The 5,348-nt window shown below is 38.6% G+C and overlaps 1 protein-coding gene across 1 annotated transcript in view; it reads left to right on the forward strand.

Annotated features, from left to right (window-relative positions):
- The window catches only part of LOC111964205 (ribosomal protein S6 kinase alpha-4), a 27,764-nt gene that overhangs the window by 7,079 nt on the left and 15,337 nt on the right, over positions 1 to 5,348 (forward strand). The window lies entirely within an intron of this gene.

The following is a 5,348-nucleotide window of genomic DNA, read 5'->3' on the forward strand; positions in this document are numbered from 1 at the left end:
AACAGAGAGTAGAGACACCGCTGCTAAGCAGAGAGCGCACTGAACAGAGAGTAGAGACACCGCTGCTAAGCAGAGAGCGCACTGAGTAGAGACACCGCTGCTAAGCAGAGAGCGCACTGAACAGAGAGTAGAGACACCGCTGCTAAGCAGAGAGCACTGAACAGAGAGTAGAGACACCGCTGCTAAGCAGAGAGTGCACTGAACAGAGAGTAGAGACACCGTTGCTAAGCAGAGAGTGCACTGAACAGAGAGTGCAGGGTCGCGACCCATACTTTAAGAAAGGCTGCTACAGAGTTACAAAATAAATTAAAGGGGAAAAAATTATAACTTGAAGAACTTATTCAAGAACAATCTAATGTAATCTATTAAAAAAATATAACAAACTGGATGGAATATGGAGAAAAATGCACAAATTACTTCCTGAACCTCCAACACAGGAACACTAACAAAAATAATTAGCAGAAACTCGTTACTGAAGACGGAGTCATCTATGATTCTCATTCTCCAAATGATATTTTCAAAGAGGAAGCTAAATATTTTAAGCAGTTGTTCTCTTTTCCATCTCATCCTCTTCCACTGATTGAAGAATTCTTTCCAAATAATACAAAAAATGGAAAATTAACAAATGTACAGAAAGATCAGTGCGAAGGCCAAATTACAGAGGAAGAACTTTTTGAGGCTATTAAAACCTTTCAGTCTGGAAAAACCCCAGGGCTTGATGGCATACTGGTAGAGGTATATCAAGGCTTTTTTGATATACTAAAAGCTCCATTGTTAGATTGTTTTAACTACTCCTATAGAAATGGTAGTCTGTCAGGTACTCAGCAGGAAGGTCTGATTTCACTATTATTAAAACAAGACCAAGATGGCAAATATAAAGACCCAGTCTATTTAAAAAACTGGAGGCCCCTTACACTTCAATGTTGTGATGCAACAATAATAGCAAAATGCATAGCACTCAGAATTAAAAGGGTTTTACCAGGTATTGTTCATCCTGATCAGACAGGTTTTTTTTACATGGACGATACATTGGAGATAATATACGACAACGACTATGAATAATATAACATCATGAAACATCTAAGAAGCCAGGCCTGGTATTTATAGCGGATTTTGAAAAGGCATTTGATAAAGTAAGACTGGATTTTATTTATAAATGCCTGGATTTTTTTCAATTTCGGTGATTCTCTTATAAAATGGATAAAAGTAATATATAGCAACCCCAGCTGTTAAATAGTAAATAACGCCTACTTCTCAGAGTTTTGAATTGGATGTAATAAATGTATCACTAGTCACTTTAAACAATGCCACTTTCATCTCATATGTATATACTGCACTCTATGCCATCTACTGCATCCTACCTATGCCGTTCAGCCATCGCTCATCCATATATTTATATGTACATATTCTTATTCACTCCTTTACATTTGTGTGTATAAGGTAGTTATTGTTAGATTACTTGTTAGATATTACTGGATGGTCGGAACTAGAAGCACAAGCATTTTGCTACACTCGCATTAACATCTGCTAACCATGTGTATGTGACCAATAAAATTTGATTTGATTTTGAATTGCTAAGTGGAGTTTAACAAGGGTGTCCGCTGTCACCATATCTATTCATTATGGCCATCGAAATGCTATCTATTAAAATCAGATCCAATAACAACATTAGAGGATTAGAAATCAAAGGCTTAATAACAAAGGTGTCCATGTATGCAGATGACCCAAGTTTTATATTAAGTCTGCAAGCTAGATCCCTGCAATGTCTCATTGAAGATCTAGATAACTTTTATGGACTCTCTGGACTAAAAACCTAATTATGATAACTGTACAATATTATGTATTGGATCTTTAAAAAGCACAACTTTTACATTACCCAGCAGTTTACCTATAAAATGGGCTGCCGGTGAAGTAGCCATACTTGGTAGTCATATCACAAAATATATAAATAAGCTCTCCACAATGAATTTCAATAGAAAACTTGTAGACAAGATCCTGCAACCATGAAGAGGTAAATACCTGTCTATTTATGGAAAATTGCCCTGATTTAACTCCTTAGTCATATCTCAGTTTACTCACTTACTTATGGCGCTGCCTACTCCTGATGCTTTGTTTTTCAAATCATATAAGCAAAAAATATGTTGCTTTATCTGGGACGCTAAACCAGACAAAATAAAGCGTACTTATCTATATAATGAATATGAATTGGGTGGGTTGAGATTATTAAATATAAAAGCACTAAACCTCTCTCTCAAAGCTTCACTTATTCAAAAGTTTTACTTGAATCCTAAATAGTTCTCAAGTAGATTACTAAGAAAAGCTCATCCATTGTTTAAAAATGGCCTTTGTGCAGATTGCCATGTCTCATTTTCGATTAATTGAAAATGATACTTTTTTCAAAGTATCTCTCTTAAACAAGCATTGCAGAGCTGGCTACAATTTCAATTTCCTCCCCCTGAATAGATAGAACAAATATTACAACAAATATTATGGCTGAACTCAAATGTGCTGGTTGACAAAATACCTCTATTTATGGGAAGGGTATTTTGTTCTTAAATTATATTGTAAATTGGAATGGTAGAGTTATGTCTTTCATGGAGTTATCAGAATTGTACGGGAAGGTCTGCTCAATCTGAGATAGGGGAAGGTCTGAGTAGGGGATATTGGGGAGGTAGATGGGAATTGAGGGGAGACAAGTGTGGGCCAGTGGAGGTTTCTGGCTTTGATTAGGGGTGCTCAGTGGGAGAATGGATGCGATATGAGCTTGAAGTTCAAGTGCAATAATTCATACAATAAGTTGACTCTATAACTACTAAAATTAAAAGGAAAAATAGACAACACTACGTTGTTAGAATTTGAACACTATGTGGGATGAGGCGCGCGGCTAAGTTGGTTTACAGCTAAATTAGACTTGGAGTGGGGCCGTTGAAGGGCTTCAGGATTGTTGGAACCAGATGTGTGTAATGATTGGAGACATGCAATACAGTGGAACTCACCACTGGACACACTGCACACATGAAGAGGCGCCATTACTCATGCTGTTGTCCATAATTTCGTCATTAAAATTTACAGATACAATACAAGGGACAACGACACATATGTAAAATATAGTGATGACCAGGACAATGCACTTCCAAAACAATAACAGTTTGGCGCTTGGACTTGTTTGGAATTTTTTAGGGTAGTAACCTTTCTCCTTGGGATCTCGTTCTTTGGGCTTTATTTGTTATTGCCGAGCGAGCTGGGGTTGTTTGGTCTGGGGTTTATTACTTCCAGAGTAGTCCATTTTGGTTTTACTTATCTTATATAACATGCGATGGGAGCTAATTTTCTTGGGGTCTGGAGGTGCATTAAGAGGGGTGGGTTACTTGGAGGGGGGGCTAGGCTAGAATGGAATTAATTTAAATTTTAACTAAAAATGTTTCGTCGGGGCAGGGGTCGGACTGGTGGGAGGGGCAATACGCTCCTATAGATGAACGATGCTGTGTGTTAGTTTGAGTTGATATTTTGTTGTAATTTTATATAGGAAATACGGGGACTATTTAACTGGGGCAACGTAATATTGGCATTCAGTGAATGTCATATTATTAGAGATGTTAAAACTAAAATAAGACAAAAGACTCGCTTCTCTAGTGTTTTCCATTTCAGAGGGTAAGATAATAAAATCTTGAATCAGTTTATTGACTAAAATAAAATAAAAACCTCACATCATGTATACAAAACTAAAACAAAGAAACGTAGGGGGTGATAAAGGAAGAGGAATATTATGAATACATGGAAGGGCGCAGAATGGGAAAGGCAGAAAGGAGACGGGCGACTCGCGGATCTTCCTTAGGGATCGCCCATACAAACATATACTCAAGACCGATTACACTTCCACCTATCTGCAACGATATACGTTAATGTACAACATGGAATATGATATCAGCCTCAATTTGACAAAGGCTAGCAAAGATTGATCACACTCTCCACGGGACATCTATCAAACTACAAATTGAAGACGGACCATTATACATACCATTCAAACAGGGCAAGTTGGACTTATATAATGGTAAGCAATAGGTTGGGGGATCAATAAAAGTTCACTTTGATTTAGCTTACTATTTCCAATATTTGTAGTTATCCAGAACAGATACCTTGGTCTTAAAAATCATTAGTATGGCGCATATTTTTTTTTTCGTTGAAAAGGTGGAGTTTGACGTTTTTAGCTGAGAAAATTGGATTAGGTAAGAGTTACAATTCAGATAAGCCATGACTTATGATAAATAAATAATGGTTATGGGAATAAGGACTAGTAGCGTTTAAAGAATGTAGACAGAATTTGTACCATATGGCTATGGGTTGTAGCTTAAGTTTCCGTGAAGTTTGCATTGTTGGTGTTGGTGATGGTTAGCGGATGTTGCTAGAAAATGTACTAACCATGGTCTAGGAAAGGATTAGTGTGGTTGGTAACTTTATTGTAGAGGTTATGGATCTTAGTCTCACATTGCTGTTAGAAAGGCCACGCGTAAGCCGCTCAGTAAGAAATAAGTAAGCTTCATGTGGAATAGGACTTATTTAAGCTCTTAGCCAGGTTATGGCAGGTGAAGTGGTGTGAATTAAAATTTCATCTAGCTTGGTGTACCATTATGACGACATTGCATTAGGAGTGCAGAGTCTCGCCAGCGTCACCAACATACTTGAGTCCGTGACCACACTCGGTTGACTGGACCTTGCGTGCGGCTTTTGATGATGCTTAGGAACAACACCAGGCGTTAACCTTTTTATGCTTATAGGGCCGCTTATTGATGGTGCTAGGTCTGTCTGACCCCTCATCTGGACCAGGGGGCCATAGAAGAACGCTGTAGGCCGCCTCATGCGCAGTGGTGTCGTCTAGGAGGGGTAAAGTGGGGCCCACTCTATGTGACATGGCACACGTCTACAGCCTGAAACGAAGAACCTTGGCTTGAGTTAAGTCGTGGCCGAGAAGGACCAAGAGTGGCGTCGGTGTAAGTCCAACTAATTCAGGGTTATCATGGGAGGGCGGGTACATGGAAGGCTGTATACGACATTAGGTGTGTCCTTTAAACTTTTAAATTGTTTAATTTACTAAATTTGATTGCTCTGGTGGGTGGAAGCGGATGGGATTTAATTAAAGACACAGGGTGCTCAGATGCTCTAGTTTTGAAGGCTACGGTATTGAGGCGGCAAAACCGCAGCAATGAGGTACCTGATCGTAATTACATCTTCATACAAAACACTCTAAACTACATTTCAATTAATACAGCCAGCTGTCAGCGACTAGAAGATTTCCCAGTAACTTATGAACCGAATTAAAAACTTAGTCCTCCTCTCAATCAATGGTGTAG

Source organism: Salvelinus sp. IW2-2015, linkage group LG5 (assembly GCF_002910315.2).
Source record: "Salvelinus sp. IW2-2015 linkage group LG5, ASM291031v2, whole genome shotgun sequence".
NCBI lineage: Eukaryota > Metazoa > Chordata > Actinopteri > Salmoniformes > Salmonidae > Salvelinus > Salvelinus sp. IW2-2015.